Below are 18,960 nucleotides of genomic sequence, written 5' to 3' on the forward strand. Positions count from 1 at the left end.
GAGTCAAAGCTCGAATAAAACACAGAGATCACGAGTCGGAACCCGGATCAACAAAAGAAAATGAAGAGCTCGAGTCAGGGCTCGAGTAAGGTAATGAGATCACAAGTCGGAACCCGGATCAACAAAAGAAAATGAAGAGCTCGAGTCAGGGCTCGAGTAAATAAAGAGATCTCGAGTCGAAACCCGGATCAACAAAAGAAAAATGACAAGCTCGAATGAGATAAAGAGATCTCGAGTCGGAACCCGGATCAACAAATGAAAATAAAGATCTCAAATCTGAGCTCGAATGAATAAAGAGATCTCGAGTCGGAACCCGGATCAACAAATGAAAATGAAAAGCTCGAATCTGAGCTCGAATGAATAGAGAGATCTCGAGTCGGAACCCGGATCAACAAATGAAAAATATGGACCATCTTGAAAGTTGGAGTTTGAAAGAAGCCTGAATTGGAATTCAGATTTTCAGAAGAGAACCCGGTTAGGGGATCAAAATTTTGCAAATCACCATTGTGGGGACTGGATTTTTTGAAAAGAGGATTCTATCTGAAGAATTTTGTAAACTGGAGATTGATGGGAAATCATTCATAGTCTCAGGATTTATCCCTTATCCTGAATGGGAAGTGAAATTGGTTGCATAGTTAATGCAAATGCAATGCACATGCACATGAAATGCAAATGAAGTGCAAATGAATGCAAAATTAATGCAAATGAGTGCATATATATGCAAAATGAGAGAATGGTTTATCCTGCCTGCATACAGGATGTTTTGAGGTAAAGATAAATTTTCCAAAAAAAATGCCCCAGCGTAACTAGGGAGAAAATTTTGAATAAAAGAAGGATAATTGATGAATAAGGGGACAAGCTTCTTGACTGATAGATGTCCTCAAGATCATTCCTCACAAGAGAGACATTATGAAAAGGAAGAGGAAGTAAATAAGATAGCGCCAAGCTATTGAAAAAAATTTGATGACTTTATTAATGCTTTAAAATCAAGGAAAGAGAATGGGATTACATTATTCTTTTGAAAAAGCAAGATGGGAAATGAGAAAGTGTTGGCATTGTCATCTTCTTGAATGATTGTAGAAAAAATCTTTGTCAGGATGACTAGTCCTCCTTTTCATCTTCAACGAGGAGCTTCTTGTCAATGCAGTCTTGAACAATGTTTTTAAGGACAAAGCAGTTTTCTGTATCGTTCCCTACTGCTCGATGAAACTTGCAAAATTGTTCTTTGAATCTGCCCATAATTGCTGGAGGATCAACGGCTTTAGGCAACCGGACAATGTCTTTCTCAAGCATATACTCGAGGATACTCTCGAGTGTCTGATCCAGAGGGGTGAATTCTCGATCAGTTTTTCAGTCCTTGCACTTTGATTTTTCTTGATCTTTCTTTTGATGCTGAGGGCTGGATTGGAGAGGTTTATCACTGTTGATGTCCTTTCCTTTTTGCCTTTTGATTCTCTCCAAACTGTTGCCATGATCATTCTTGTTGCCTTTGAAAGATTTGGCCGCAAAAGTGAAGTGAGCCTTCTTCTTTTGTTCACCTTGAGGGTTATTCTTGAAAAATGTGAAGCCTTCATAGACTCCATTTTCCACGCTCATCTCGAGCCATTCTGCTCGCTCAATGAGTTCAACGAAAGATTTGGAGGGTGAGGTAGAGATTAATCCTCTCAAAGGTTGCGAAAAATTATTGAGGATCAACGATAGAGCATGCCTTTCTGATATAGGATCCCTCATTTTGTTGCAGGTCTCTCTCCATCTGCGAATGAAGTCCCTCGCCTTTTCATTTTCATTCTGCCTTAGATTGCAGAGATGACTCAATGTAGGGAGTGCCTCTGTGTTGAACAAGAAGCATTCAACGAACAAATTTGTGACTTTGTCGAACTCTTTCAGTTCTATAGGATTGATATGTTCCGCGTACCATTTTGTCGCGACTCCTTCCAGGATGCGGGGAAAGCATAAGAACAGTGCTCTATTGTCTCTCTTGAACCTAGAGCATTCAGCGAAGAACATGGCGAGATGGGATTTTGGGTTGCCAGAACCATCAAACTTGATGAATTTACGGGGGAGGTTTTCGAGATCATCATCCCCTTCGAGGCCATCATAGAAGTCCTCGCTGGTGAAGACTTTCTTGCCCTTGTCACGAGCTTGCAGGTCTTTTACCACTCTGGCCATTTCCCTGAATTGTGTCTGCAGGGGTTCTTCTGCAACTTGACTTCTTGGTTTGTGGCTCCTCCTTTGGCCATGTTTCTGAAATGTCGGAGGCACCTCATATTCTTCATCGGTATCATCTTCGTCTGAAGTATCTTGAACATTCTCCTTAGAGGACTTGGTTGACCTCTTGGCCACACGATCTCTAATTCTCTGACTGAATGGATTTTTGTCTGAGCTGGTGCCAGCCTGCTCACTCATCATCCTCTTCATCATTTTCTGAAACATTGCATACATCTGAGGGTCAATACCGTCATCTTTTGGCTGCTCTTGGTCTTTGTCTGACCTTGGTGAATTCATCTCTCCTTCTGATGTTGATGAGTAGCTGATACGCTGTGATGATGTTTTCCTTCCAGACCTTGTCTGAACCATCAAATGCTGTGAAGGCTTTCTTGTATTCTCTCTCTTTCTCAGCAGGACTCTGCAGGGCAAAGACAGGATCAAATTTTAAGGAATTTTTTTTTTTTTGATTTTTAGAAGGAAATATTGAAGAAAATATGGTAGACCATTGGAAGATTATCCCATTACTAGGGATTGAGTCATCATAAGGATTATGACAATTGTGTTGTCATCCTTTTGCAAGGGAAATAAACAACGGAAAATGTGCCTTGTTACCTAGGCGAGGTCGTCAATCATGAGGAAAACACCATTTTTAAAGGAAAGAGATATCTTTTGGAAAAACATTCCGCAAATGGGTTTAGAATAAGGAAAAGGCAAGTGGGTAAACAATTTCCACATTAGGAAAATAAGATGAAGAATTTTGCAAATAGATAAAAGGATTGAAAATCCAATGAGAGAAAACATATGATTTTTGAAAGTTGCAGGCAGGATAAAAATGCAGCTGAAATTCGAGATCCAGTAGAATGGAAGAATGGAAAAATCACCTGGAGCTTTGAAAGAAATTGGATATTTTAAAAAGTCATCCAGGGTTTGAGAAAATAAAGGAAAAGATGAGAGTGTGGATATTTGAAAAATATTTTTGGGAAAATATGAGGAAAATAAAAGTAGCATACAATCACATCCTGCACAAACATTTATGCATATTCAGTATTCCCTAAAAGGCTGACTCTAGATGCATCATTTTTAAAAACAGCTGTAGGACCCTAATCCTAACTCTAGGCTCAGATCATCTTTGTCCAATCCAGTTATGACGATATACCCGAATCGAAATCCGAGGTACGTGGCATATAATTTCAACTCTGGTTCTAAGGTAAGGTTTTCCGACATCCTTGAGCGCCTACTGATATACTTCGGACTGTGGCCCGCGGTACGTGGTAGGGGGGTGTTAACCCAAATAGTTGGCCTAGTTGTGAGGCTCTGTCCCGAACTAGGGTTCTAGAAGAGAGCCCAGCAACGTGAAGACCGGGTAATGATAGCTAATGGAAGTTTTGAAAAATGATCACATGCAAGAAATAGAGGGCTCTAAGTCCTAGAGAGATAGATTTTGAAAATCTTTGAAGAAACATACATTGTTTGCATTCAGATCCTAAATTGAGGAGAGTTATATTTAGACCTAAGTCTATGTGAGCATGAAAATATCTCCTCAATCTGGTCCTACCAAACCATGCCTAAGCTATATGCAATCAATGTCAGCTAGGTCAGAATCTAGGCTCCTAGGTTTGCATGATATCAGAAAGTAAAAGAGCTGACATTTTGTGAACATAATTTCAATAATTTAACTAAGTCAAGCATAATTTTAATCAGACAAGCACAGGTCCCATCACGGTCGCCAAACCTGTTATCGTCGCAAAATTTTTCCCGTCTTCCTTTCCTTGCGGAAGAGAGAGAGGGAAACGCTTTCGCGCTTCAAACTTGACCGGATTTTGGAAATTGTTTTGAAATACTCGCCTCCGTTTTTGAAAATTGCGGGAAAATCCATGGGATGGGGCTCGACCTGTCGGTACGAGGTTCGACCGTTCCTGCCGCCTTTAACAGAGGTAATCGAACCAAGGACCAAAATTGTGCTTGACTTAATGAAATTATCGAAATTGTGTTCTACCCTAAATGCACAGAGAATTCAGGCATGTGCTATGAAATTTTGTAAAATGCAGCTTGGGAAAAACATGATGTATGCTTGGTAAATGCTTTGGAGTTGGAAATAGTTCTAAGGCAAATGGTGGAAATCAATTTCTCAGGAAAACTCAGATGGAAAGGGGTTTTGAAATCACGAGAAAGTTTATAAAGTTGTGGGAAAATCATGAATGGTTGAAAATCCTGGGAAAATAGAAGTTATTCTTGAGAAAAAGGTGAACATTTGAAAAGGGAAACACTTCTCAGGAAAATTCGGACTTTGAGAATTTTCTTAGGAAAATGATGGAAAATTTATAGGAAAACTCATTGGAGAAGAAAACTGAAACTTGGGAAATTGAAATCCTGGGAATCTTACTTTTGAAATACTTGGAAATCAATTTTTTTTATTCTTGAGAAAGATTGGAAAACTCTTTTTTTCAAAATCTTAAGAAAGTAACATTTTCCAGGGAAAATCAAGGGAAGACTTTGATTTTGGAAATCCAACTTAGAAGTTTCTTGAGAGACTGGTTTCCATGGAAAAATGTGAAAACTTAACTTGGGAAAACCGATTTTTGAAAATCCTCAGAGTTTCTTGAGAAATCGATTTCTTGAGAATGAAATTTTCTTAAGAAAGTCACGAGAAAACCAATGATTTCATGATGCAAATGATATGAGTGAATGGATACACTTTGAAAAGATTTTCTGAGGAATTGGTTGGAAAAATGTGTATTAAGTCAAAATAAATCCTTCACATATTCTGACTGTGGCCATGAATATGTTCAGAGTTTAATTGATTTAATGCACAATACTTTGTAAATATTGGAAATATGATGTGCATTTTTAAGATAGCCTAAGAGTGTAGGCTCAGTGTGACTAGTAGAAAGATGATGGATCTGGGTCTCGTCCATATTCCGACTAGGGCCGTAAATATGGATTCCACCGAGTTCATCAACTCTCTAAGAGTTGGTGCACGTGTCATTCGTGAACATCCATAGTGCTTTTTGAAATAATGTGCATGAATCACATAAGCAGGATATTGCAGGAATTTAAACTATATGATATGCATCCTAGTCTAAGCAGAAAATTAAAATCTTATTCCAAAATTTACATTATTACATCACTAAATAAATGAAATAAATAGAAATTGCAGACTTCAGCTCCTTCTTTTGAATGTCCCTGCCAAACTTGAAATAAGGTTAGCTCAAATATGTGGGTTTTTCCAAGATTTTCCAATAATATTCTGAAATTATTGGATTTAATTGGATATAAACCCTATTATCATGCTTCCTTGATATTTGAAATGATGAAAATGTAAGAAATTCAGTAGAAAATAGTTTGAAATTCGGAATTGGGGTCAAAATTACCAAAATACCCCTAATATTAAAGTTATACCTTTAAAATCAGGGTTTTTGATGGAAATTTTGGTAAAAATTGAGATTTTGAAATTCAAATTGAAACAAATGATGATGAAATGCATGATGAGACATGATGACATGCTGCTAAACACATTAGGACAGAAAAATTAGAATTTGACATTTTGCAATTTATCCAAAATAATGAATTTCGCTTGTTTTTTGCTTGGATCTGGGTCCCGCGGGGCCCTGTTTTGTTGATATGGCCAAATCAAGCCTCAAATGAATTCCAAATTACACCAAATTCGGTATGAAGCATCTACATACTCTGATAAACATCCTAGAATGCTAAAGTTCACGAAATGATATGATTTGAAAGCTAAAATTTAAAGAAAGTCCTAAAAATGGTGGATTTCGCCTACGGACCCGAACCAAATGCAATGCTTACTATGATAATGCATAATTTACACCATAGAAACCTCTGATACTTTTAAGATTGCTAAAGGATCCGAAATGGAACATTTTTGGTTTTTACAGCCTTGGGATTTGAGCCATGGTGAGTTCGGTAACAGGGATTTGGTTCTGACGGAGGTAAAATCAACCTGATCTAATATAAAATACTAAAAAAAATAGTAAACAGCCATGGAAATTTCTGATATTTAACTAAGATACTCATGACACCTACATAGACAACTTTCATGTTCATGACTTTGGCATTTGATCAACAAAAACAAGGATAAAAATATAACTTTTCATGCCTAAAATAACAGAATAGACAAATGTGACAAAACAGAGGACTGACAAGGAAAATTCGAAACAGATGTCCCAACTGTTCTAAAAATCACAGGCTTTCAGATGCAAACAGAGGACATCTCGTACATAACATTAACTTTTTACAGATTTGGAGTTGGATCAATACCCAAAGAGAACCCATCGACCTAAGTCGATCCAAAGTCTTAGAGGGACAAATCAGGCTCTGACACGTGTCCCGAACTCTCGGATTTTTGTCAGACATAAAAAAAAATCAAAAAAATCTGATAAAATCGGGTAAAATCTAGACATCCTCTCTAGTTCAGAACATCTTTCGGAGCGAAAATCGGATCTCCCATGAGGGAGATCTCGATTTTACAAGTCGGAAATAAAAATTTAAAATGCATCCCGGGTAATAAAACCCGACTCACCTTTTTGAACGTTTACCGCATTAAACGAATTTAAATGCATCTGAGTTTTTGGCACATTTTTAGGGACACCTAAGGGCGCATTCCATGATTTTTTTGGATTTTTTAACAAAACTTACACGCATGAAATGACGTGTGGACTGACTGACAAAAACAGAGAACTACTGAAACTGAGCAGAATTGAAATAAATGCTAAATTAATCCTAATTAACTCATGAAACATGCTAACTTAATGAAATAAAATGCCAATTAAATCTAGCTAAATGTATGAATGCCAAAAATCATCAAGGAAGCATAATCATGTATTTTTATATTTGTCGTTTTATGAGAATAGCTCAATCCATCCCTCGGATGAGCTCTTTCTTCAAACGACTCCCGAATCAAATCGTGATATGAAATCAAGAGGAAAAGAGGTGCACCTTGCTTCGTTATGCAGCGTTGAAGCTCTTGAAAGGGACGACTACCAAGGGATTTGTTCGTTCTTCGCTCCGGGAACGCTATCAGTTCAATGAAGAACGATTATCAATTCACTTGGAACACTATCAGTTCAATGAAGAACGACTATCAGTTCACTTGGGAACGCTATCAGTTCAATGAAGAACGATTATCAGTTCACTTGGAACACTATCAGTTCAATGAAGAACGACTATCAGTTCACTTGGGAACGCTATCAGTTCAATGAAGAACGATTATCAGTTCACTTAGAACACTATCAGTTCGATGAAGAACGACTATCAGTTCACTGAAGAACGAGGACCATTATAGAGAGTTGGATCGCTTCTATGAATGGTTTCAGAATTATCCCCTTATCCTGAACGGGGAATAGAAATTGGATGACCTGGCGGTCGAAATTGAGAATTGAGTGACCTAAAGGTCGAAAATTGGAAATTGAGTGACCTAGAGGTCAAAATTGAGAATTTGGTAATTGGATTTGAGAATTGGAATTTGAAATTGAAAATTGGGTGACCCTTGGGTCAAAATTGAGAATTGACTGATCCAAAGATTTGAATTGAAAATTGGTGGGCGAAATATCAAATTTGAGCAATTGACAGACCCTGAGGATCGAAATGACTTGGATCAACAAAGGAGAATGATGAGTTCGAGTCAAAGCTCGAATAAAACACAGAGATCACGAGTCGGAACCCGGATCAACAAAAGAAAATGAAGAGCTCGAGTCTGGGCTCGAGTAAGGTAATGAGATCACAAGTCGGAACCCGGATCAACAAAAGAAAATGAAGAGCTCGAGTCAGGGCTCGAGTAAATAAAGAGATCTCGAGTCGAAACCCGGATCAACAAAAGAAAAATGACAAGCTCGAATGAGATAAAGAGATCTCGAGTCGGAACCCGGATCAACAAATGAAAATAAAGATCTCAAATCTGAGCTCGAATGAATAAAGAGATCTCGAGTCGGAACCCGGATCAACAAATGAAAATGAAAAGCTCGAATCTGAGCTCGAATGAATAGAGAGATCTCGAGTCGGAACCCGGATCAACAAATGAAAAATATGGACCATCTTGAAAGTTGGAGTTTGAAAGAAGCCTGAATTGGAATTCAGATTTTCAGAAGAGAACCCGGTTAGGGGATCAAAATTTTGCAAATCACCATTGTGGGGACTGGATTTTTTGAAAAGAGGATTCTATCTGAAGAATTTTGTAAACTGGAGATTGATGGGAAATCATTCATAGTCTCAGGATTTATCCCTTATCCTGAATGGGAAGTGAAATTGGTTGCATAGTTAATGCAAATGCAATGCACATGCACATGAAATGCAAATGAAGTGCAAATGAATGCAAAATTAATGCAAATGAGTGCATATATATGCAAAATGAGAGAATGGTTTATCCTGCCTGCATACAGGATGTTTTGAGGTAAAGATAAATTTTCCAAAAAAAATGCCCCAGCGTAACTAGGGAGAAAATTTTGAATAAAAGAAGGATAATTGATGAATAAGGGGACAAGCTTCTTGACTGATAGATGTCCTCAAGATCATTCCTCACAAGAGAGACATTATGAAAAGGAAGAGGAAGTAAATAAGATAGCGCCAAGCTATTGAAAAAAATTTGATGACTTTATTAATGCTTTAAAATCAAGGAAAGAGAATGGGATTACATTATTCTTTTGAAAAAGCAAGATGGGAAATGAGAAAGTGTTGGCATTGTCATCTTCTTGAATGATTGTAGAAAAAATCTTTGTCAGGATGACTAGTCCTCCTTTTCATCTTCAACGAGGAGCTTCTTGTCAATGCAGTCTTGAACAATGTTTTTAAGGACAAAGCAGTTTTCTGTATCGTTCCCTACTGCTCGATGAAACTTGCAAAATTGTTCTTTGAATCTGCCCATAATTGCTGGAGGATCAACGGCTTTAGGCAACCGGACAATGTCTTTCTCAAGCATATACTCGAGGATACTCTCGAGTGTCTGATCCAGAGGGGTGAATTCTCGATCAGTTTTTCAGTCCTTGCACTTTGATTTTTCTTGATCTTTCTTTTGATGCTGAGGGCTGGATTGGAGAGGTTTATCACTGTTGATGTCCTTTCCTTTTTGCCTTTTGATTCTCTCCAAACTGTTGCCATGATCATTCTTGTTGCCTTTGAAAGATTTGGCCGCAAAAGTGAAGTGAGCCTTCTTCTTTTGTTCACCTTGAGGGTTATTCTTGAAAAATGTGAAGCCTTCATAGACTCTATTTTCCACGCTCATCTCGAGCCATTCTGCTCGCTCAATGAGTTCAACGAAAGATTTGGAGGGTGAGGTAGAGATTAATCCTCTCAAAGGTTGCGAAAAATTATTGAGGATCAACGATAGAGCATGCCTTTCTGATATAGGATCCCTCATTTTGTTGCAGGTCTCTCTCCATCTGCGAATGAAGTCCCTCGCCTTTTCATTTTCATTCTGCCTTAGATTGCAGAGATGACTCAATGTAGGGAGTGCCTCTGTGTTGAACAAGAAGCATTCAACGAACAAATTTGTGACTTTGTCGAACTCTTTCAGTTCTATAGGATTGATATGTTCCGCGTACCATTTTGTCGCGACTCCTTCCAGGATGCGGGGAAAGCATAAGAACAGTGCTCTATTGTCTCTCTTGAACCTAGAGCATTCAGCGAAGAACATGGCGAGATGGGATTTTGGGTTGCCAGAACCATCAAACTTGATGAATTTACGGGGGAGGTTTTCGAGATCATCATCCCCTTCGAGGCCATCATAGAAGTCCTCGCTGGTGAAGACTTTCTTGCCCTTGTCACGAGCTTGCAGGTCTTTTACCACTCTGGCCATTTCCCTGAATTGTGTCTGCAGGGGTTCTTCTGCAACTTGACTTCTTGGTTTGTGGCTCCTCCTTTGGCCATGTTTCTGAAATGTCGGAGGCACCTCATATTCTTCATCGGTATCATCTTCGTCTGAAGTATCTTGAACATTCTCCTCAGAGGACTTGGTTGACCTCTTGGCCACACGATCTCTAATTCTCTGACTGAATGGATTTTTGTCTGAGCTGGTGCCAGCCTGCTCACTCATCATCCTCTTCATCATTTTCTGAAACATTGCGTACATCTGAGGGTCAATACCGTCATCTTTTGGCTGCTCTTGGTCTTTGTCTGACCTTGGTGAATTCATCTCTCCTTCTGATGTTGATGAGTAGCTGATACGCTGTGATGATGTTTTCCTTCCAGACCTTGTCTGAACCATCAAATGCTGTGAAGGCTTTCTTGTATTCTCTCTCTTTCTCAGCAGGACTCTGCAGGGCAAAGACAGGATCAAATTTTAAGGATTTTTTTTTTTTTTGATTTTTAGAAGGAAATATTGAAGAAAATATGGTAGACCATTGGAAGATTATCCCATTACTAGGGATTGAGTCATCATAAGGATTATGACAATTGTGTTGTCATCCTTTTGCAAGGGAAATAAACAACGGAAAATGTGCCTTGTTACCTAGGCGAGGTCGTCAATCATGAGGAAAACACCATTTTTAAAGGAAAGAGATATCTTTTGGAAAAACATTCCGCAAATGGGTTTAGAATAAGGAAAAGGCAAGTGGGTAAACAATTTCCACATTAGGAAAATAAGATGAAGAATTTTGCAAATAGATAAAAGGATTGAAAATCCAATGAGAGAAAACATATGATTTTTGAAAGTTGCAGGCAGGATAAAAATGCAGCTGAAATTCGAGATCCAGTAGAATGGAAGAATGGAAGAATGGAAAAATCACCTGGAGCTTTGAAAGAAATTGGATATTTTAAAAAGTCATCCAGGGTTTGAGAAAATAAAGGAAAAGATGAGAGTGTGGATATTTGAAAAATATTTTTGGGAAAATATGAGGAAAATAAAAGTAGCATACAATCACATCCTGCACAAACATTTATGCATATTCAGCATTCCCTAAAAGGCTGACTCTAGATGCATCATTTTTAAAAACAGCTGTAGGACCCTAATCCTAACTCTAGGCTCAGATCATCTTTGTCCAATCCAGTTATGACGATATACCCGAATCGAAATCCGAGGTACGTGGCATATAATTTCAACTCTGGTTCTAAGGTAAGGTTTTCCGACATCCTTGAGCGCCTACCGATATACTTCGGACTGTGGCCCGCGGTACGTGGTAGGGGGGTGTTAACCCAAATAGTTGGCCTAGTTGTGAGGCTCTGTCCCGAACTAGGGTTCTAGAAGAGAGCCCAGCAACGTGAAGACCGGGTAATGATAGCTAATGGAAGTTTTGAAAAATGATCACATGCAAGAAATAGAGGGCTCTAAGTCCTAGAGAGATAGATTTTGAAAATCTTTGAAGAAACATACATTGTTTGCATTCAGATCCTAAATTGAGGAGAGTTATATTTAGACCTAAGTCTATGTGAGCATGAAAATATCTCCTCAATCTGGTCCTACCAAACCATGCCTAAGCTATATGCAATCAATGTCAGCTAGGTCAGAATCTAGGCTCCTAGGTTTGCATGATATCAGAAAGTAAAAGAGCTGACATTTTGTGAACATAATTTCAATAATTTAACTAAGTCAAGCATAATTTTAATCAGACAAGCACAGGTCCCATCACGGTCGCCAAACCTGTTATCGTCGCAAAATTTTTCCCGTCTTCCTTTCCTTGCGGAAGAGAGAGAGGGAAACGCTTTCGCGCTTCAAACTTGACCGGATTTTGGAAATTGTTTTGAAATACTCGCCTCTGTTTTTGAAAATTGCGGGAAAATCCATGGGATGGGGCTCGACCTGTCGGTACGAGGTTCGACCGTTCCTGCCGCCTTTAACAGAGGTAATCGAACCAAGGACCAAAATTGTGCTTGACTTAATGAAATTATCGAAATTGTGTTCTACCCTAAATGCACAGAGAATTCAGGCATGTGCTATGAAATTTTGTAAAATGCGGCTTGGGAAAAACATGATGTATGCTTGGTAAATGCTTTGGAGTTGGAAATAGTTCTAAGGCAAATGGTGGAAATCAATTTCTCAGGAAAACTCAGATGGAAAGGGGTTTTGAAATCACGAGAAAGTTTATAAAGTTGTGGGAAAATCATGAATGGTTGAAAATCCTGGGAAAATAGAAGTGATTCTTGAGAAAAAGGTGAACATTTGAAAAGGGAAACACTTCTCAGGAAATTTCGGACTTTGAGAATTTTCTTAGGAAAATGATGGAAAATTTATAGGAAAACTCATTGGAGAAGAAAACTGAAACTTGGGAAATTGAAATCCTGGGAATCTTACTTTTGAAATACTTGGAAATCAATTTTTTTTATTCTTGAGAAAGATTGGAAAACTCTTTTTTTCAAAATCTTAAGAAAGTAACATTTTCCAGGGAAAATCAAGGGAAGACTTTGATTTTGGAAATCCAACTTAGAAGTTTCTTGAGAGACTGGTTTCCATGGAAAAATGTGAAAACTTAACTTGGGAAAACCGATTTTTGAAAATCCTTAGAGTTTCTTGAGAAATCGATTTCTTGAGAATGAAATTTTCTTAAGAAAGTCACGAGAAAACCAATGATTTCATGATGCAAATGATATGAGTGAATGGATACACTTTGAAAAGATTTTCTGAGGAATTGGTTGGAAAAATGTGTATTAAGTCAAAATAAATCCTTCACATATTCTGACTGTGGCCATGAATATGTTCAGAGTTTAATTGATTTAATGCACAATACTTTGTAAATATTGGAAATATGATGTGCATTTTTAAGATAGCCTAAGAGTGTAGGCTCAGTGTGACTAGTAGAAAGATGATGGATCTGGGTCTCGTCCATATTCCGACTAGGGCCGTAAATATGGATTCCACCGAGTTCATCAACTCTCTAAGAGTTGGTGCACGTGTCATTCGTGAACATCCATAGTGCTTTTTGAAATAATGTGCATGAATCACATAAGCAGGATATTGCAGGAATTTAAACTATATGATATGCATCCTAGTCTAAGCAGAAAATTAAAATCTTATTCCAAAATTTACATTATTACATCACTAAATAAATGAAATAAATAGAAATTGCAGACTTCAGCTCCTTCTTTTGAATGTCCCTGCCAAACTTGAAATAAGGTTAGCTCAAATATGTGGGTTTTTCCAAGATTTTCCAATAATATTTTGAAATTATTGGATTTAATTGGATATAAACCCTATTATCATGCTTCCTTGATATTTGAAATGATGAAAATGTAAGAAATTCAGTTGAAAATAGTTTGAAATTCGGAATTGGGGTCAAAATTACCAAAATACCCCTAATATTAAAGTTATACCTTTAAAATCAGGGTTTTTGATGGAAATTTTGGTAAAAATTGAGATTTTGAAATTCAAATTGAAACAAATGATGATGAAATGCATGATGAGACATGATGACATGCTACTAAACACATTAGGACAGAAAAATCAGAATTTGACATTTTGCAATTTATCCAAAATAACGAATTTCGCTTGTTTTTTGCTTGGATCTGGGTCCCGCGGGGCCCTGTTTTGTTGATATGGCCAAATCAAGCCTCAAATGAATTCCAAATTACACCAAATTCGGTATGAAGCATCTACATACTCTGATAAACATCCTAGAATGCTAAAGTTCACGAAATGATATGATTTGAAAGCTAAAATTTAAAGAAAGTCCTAAAAATGGTGGATTTCGCCTACGGACCCGAACCAAATGCAATGCTTACTATGATAATGCATAATTTACACCATAGAAACCTCTGATACTTTTAAGATTGCTAAAGGATCTGAAATGGAACATTTTTGGTTTTTACAGCCTTGGGATTTGAGCCATGGTGAGTTCGGTAACAGGGATTTGGTTCTGACGGAGGTAAAATCAACCTGATCTAATATAAAATACTAAAAAAAATAGTAAACAGCCATGGAAATTTCTGATATTTAACTAAGATACTCATGACACCTACAGAGACAACTTTCATGTTCATGACTTCGGCATTTGATCAACAAAAACAAGGATAAAAATATAACTTTTCATGCCTAAAATAACAGAATAGACAAATGTGACAAAACAGAGGACTGACAAGGAAAATCCGAAACAGATGTCCCAACTGTTCTAAAAATCACAGGCTTTCAGATGCAAACAGAGGACATCTCGGACATAACATTAATTTTTTACAGATTTGGATTTGGATCAATACCCAAAGAGAACCCATCGACCTAAGTCGATCCAAAGTCTCAGAGGGCCAAATCAGGCTCTGACACGTGTCCCGAACTCTCGGATTTTTGTCAGACATAAAAAAAATCAAAAAAATCTGATAAAATCGGGTAAAATCTAGACATCCTCTCGAGTTCAGAACATCTTTCGGAGCGAAAATCGGATCTCCCATGAGGGAGATCTTGATTTTACAAGTCGGAAATAAAAATTTAAAATGCATCCCGGTATTAAAACCTGACTCACCTTTTTGAACGTTTACCGCATTAAACGAATTTAAATGCATCTGAGTTTTTGGCACATTTTTAGGGACACCTAAGGGCGCATTCCATGATTTTTTTTGGATTTTTTAACAAAACTTACACGCATGAAATGACGTGTGGACTGACTGACAAAAACAGAGAACTACTGAAACTGAGCAGAATTGAAATAAATGCTAAATTAATCCTAATTAACTCATGAAACATGCTAACTTAATGAAATAAAATGCCAATTAAATCTAGCTAAATGTATGAATGCTAAAAATCATCAAGGAAGCATAATCATGTATTTTTATATTTGTCGTTTTATGAGAATAGCTCAATCCATCCCTCGGATGAGCTCTTTCTTCAAACGACTCCTGAATCAAATCGTGATATGAAATCAAGAGGAAAAGAGGTGCACCTTGCTTCGTTATGCAGCGTTGAAGCTCTTGAAAGGGACGACTACACAGGGATTTGTTCGTTCTTCGCTCCGGGAACGCTATCAGTTCAATGAAGAACGATTATCAATTCACTTGGAACACTATCAGTTCAATGAAGAACGACTATCAGTTCACTTGGGAACGCTATCAGTTCAATGAAGAACGATTATCAGTTCACTTGGAACACTATCAGTTCAATGAAGAACGACTATCAGTTCACTTGGGAACGCTATCCGTTCAATGAAGAACGATTATCAGTTCACTTAGAACACTATCAGTTCGATGAAGAACGACTATCAGTTCACTGAAGAACGAGGACCATTATAGAGAGTTGGATCGCTTCTATGAATGGTTTCAGGATTATCCCCTTATCCTGAACGGGGAATAGAAATTGGATGACCTGGCGGTCGAAATTGAGAATTGAGTGACCTAAAGGTCGAAAATTTGAAATTGAGTAACCTAGAGGTCAAAATTGAGAATTTGGTAATTGGATTTGAGAATTGGAATTTGAAATTGAAAATTGGGTGACCCTTGGGTCAAAATTGAGAATTGACTGATCCAAAGATTTGAATTGAAAATTGGTGGGCGAAATATCAAATTTGAGCAATTGACAGACCCTGAGGATCGAAATGACTTGGATCAACAAAGGAGAATGATGAGTTCGAGTCAAAGCTCGAATAAAACACAGAGATCACGAGTCGGAACCCGGATCAACAAAAGAAAATGAAGAGCTCGAGTCAGGGCTCGAGTAAGGTAATGAGATCACAAGTCGGAACCCGGATCAACAAAAGAAAATGAAGAGCTCGAGTCAGGGCTCGAGTAAATAAAGAGATCTCGAGTCGAAACCCGGATCAACAAAAGAAAAATGACAAGCTCGAATGAGATAAAGAGATCTCGAGTCGGAACCCGGATCAACAAATGAAAATAAAGAGCTCAAATCTGAGCTCGAATGAATAAAGAGATCTCGAGTCGGAAGCCGGATCAACAAATGAAAATGAAAAGCTCGAATCTGAGCTCGAATGAATAGAGAGATCTCGAGTCGGAACCCGGATCAACAAATGAAAAATATGGACCATCTTGAAAGTTGGAGTTTGAAAGAAGCCTGAATTGGAATTCAGATTTTCAGAAGAGAACCCGGTTAGGGGATCAAAATTTTGCAAATCACCATTGTGGGGACTGGATTTTTTGAAAAGAGGATTCTATCTGAAGAATTTTGTAAACTGGAGATTGATGGGAAATCATTCATAGTCTCAGGATTTATCCCTTATCCTGAATGGGAAGTGAAATTGGTTGCATAGTTAATGCAAATGCAATGCACATGCACATGAAATGCAAATGAAGTGCAAATGAATGCAAAATTAATGCAAATGAGTGCATATATATGCAAAATGAGAGAATGGTTTATCCTGCCTGCATACAGGATGTTTTGAGGTAAAGATAAATTTTCCAAAAAAAATGCCCCAGCGTAACTAGGGAGAAAATTTTGAATAAAAGAAGGATAATTGATGAATAAGGCGACAAGCTTCTTGACTGATAGATGTCCTCAAGATCATTCCTCACAAGAGAGACATTATGAAAAGGAAGAGGAAGTAAATAAGATAGCGCCAAGCTATTGAAAAAAATTTGATGACTTTATTAATGCTTTAAAATCAAGGAAAGAGAATGGGATTACATTATTCTTTTGAAAAAGCAAGATGGGAAATGAGAAAGTGTTGGCATTGTCATCTTCTTGAATGATTGTAGAAAAAATCTTTGTCAGGATGACTAGTCCTCCTTTTCATCTTCAACGAGGAGCTTCTTGTCAATGCAGTCTTGAACAATGTTTTTAAGGACAAAGCAGTTTTCTGTATCGTTCCCTACTGCTCGATGAAACTTGCAAAACTGTTCTTTGAATCTGCCCATAATTGCTGGAGGATCAGCGGCTTTATGCAACCGGACAATGTCTTTCTCAAGCATATACTCGAGGATACTCTCGAGTGTCTGATCCAGAGGGGTGAATTCTCGATCAGTTCTTCAGTCCTTGCGCTTTGATTTTTCTTGATCTTTCTTTTGATGCTGAGGGCTGCATTGGAGAGGTTTATCACTGTTGATGTCCTTCCCTTTTTGCCTTTTGATTCTCTCCAAACTGTTGCCATGATCATTCTTGTTGCCTTTGAAAGATTTGGCCGCAAAAGTGAAGTGAGCATTCTTCTTTTGTTCACCTTGAGGGTTATTCTTGAAAAATGTGAAGCCTTCATAGACTCCATTTTCCACGCTCATCTCGAGCCATTCTGCTCGCTCAATGAGTTCAACGAAAGATTTGGAGGGTGAGGTAGAGATTAATCCTCTCAAAGGTTGCGAAAAATTATTGAGGATCAACGATAGAGCATGCCTTTCTGATATAGAATCCCTCATTTTGTTGCAGGTCTCTCTCCATCTGCGAATGAAGTCCCTCGCCTTTTCATTTTCATTCTGCCTTAGATTGCAGAGATGACTCAATGTAGGGAGTGCCTCTGTGTTGAACAAGAAGCATTCAACGAACAAATTTGTGACTTTGTCGAACTCTTTCAGTTCTATAGGATTGATATGTTCTGCGTACCATTTGGTCGCGACTCCTTCCAGGCTGCGGGGAAAGCATAAGAACAGTGCTCTATTGTCTCTCTTGAACCTAGAGCATTCAGCGAAGAACATGGCGAGATGGGATTTTGGGTTGCCAGAACCATCAAACTTGATGAATTTACGGGGGAGGTTTTCAAGATCATCATCCCCTTCGAGGCCATCATAGAAGTCCTCGCTGGTGAAGACTTTCTTGCCCTTGTCACGAGCTTGCAGGTCTTTTACCACTCTGGCCATTTCCCTGAATTGTGTCTGCAGGGGTTCTTCTGCAACTTGACTTCTTGGTTTGTGGCTCCTCCTTTGGCCATGTTTCTGAAATGTCGGAGGCACCTCATATTCTTCATCGGTATCATCTTCGTCTGAAGTATCTTGAACATTCTCCTCAGAGGACTTGGTTGACCTCTTGGCCACACGATCTCTAATTCTCTGACTGAATGGATTTTTGTCTGAGCTGGTGCCAGCCTGCCCACTCATCATCCTCTTCATCATTTTCTGAAACATTGCGTACATCTGAGGGTCAATACCGTCATCTTTTGGCTGCTCTTGGTCTTTGTCTGACCTTGGTGAATTCATCTCTCCTTCTGATGTTGATGAGTAGCTGATACGCTGTGATGATGTTTTCCTTCCAGACCTTGTCTGAACCATCAAATGCTGTGAAGGCTTTCTTGTATTCTCTCTCTTTCTCTGCAGGACTCTGCAGGGCAAAGACAGGATCAAATTTTAAGGAATTTTTTTTTTTGATTTTTAGAAGGAAATATTGAAGAAAATATGGTAGACCATTGGAAGATTATCCCATTACTAGGGATTGAGTCATCATAAGGATTATGACAATTGTGTTGTCATCCTTTTGCAAGGGAAATAAACAACGGAAAATGTGCCTTGTTACCTAGGCGAGGTCGTCAACCATGAGGAAAACACCATTTTTAAAGGAAAGAGATATCTTTTGGAAAAACATTCCGCAAATGGGTTTAGAATAAGGAAAAGGCAAGTGGGTAAACAATTTCCACATTAGGAAAATAAGATGAAGAATTTTGCAAATAGATAAAAGGATTGAAAATCCAATGAGAGAAAACATATGATTTTTGAAAGTTGCAGGCAGGATAAAAATGCAGCTGAAATTCGAGATCCAGTAGAATTGAAGAATGGAAAAATCACCTGGAGCTTTGAAAGAAATTGGATATTTTAAAAAGTCATCCAGGGTTTGAGAAAATAAAGGAAAAGATGAGAGTATGGATATTTGAAAAATATTTTTGGGAAAATATGAGGGAAATAAAAGTAGCATACAATCACATCCTGCACAAACATTTATGCATATTCAGCATTCCCTAA

Source organism: Nuphar pumila, chromosome 10 (genome assembly GCF_984573655.1).
Source record: "Nuphar pumila chromosome 10, dmNupPumi1.hap1.1, whole genome shotgun sequence".
NCBI lineage: Eukaryota > Viridiplantae > Streptophyta > Magnoliopsida > Nymphaeales > Nymphaeaceae > Nuphar > Nuphar pumila.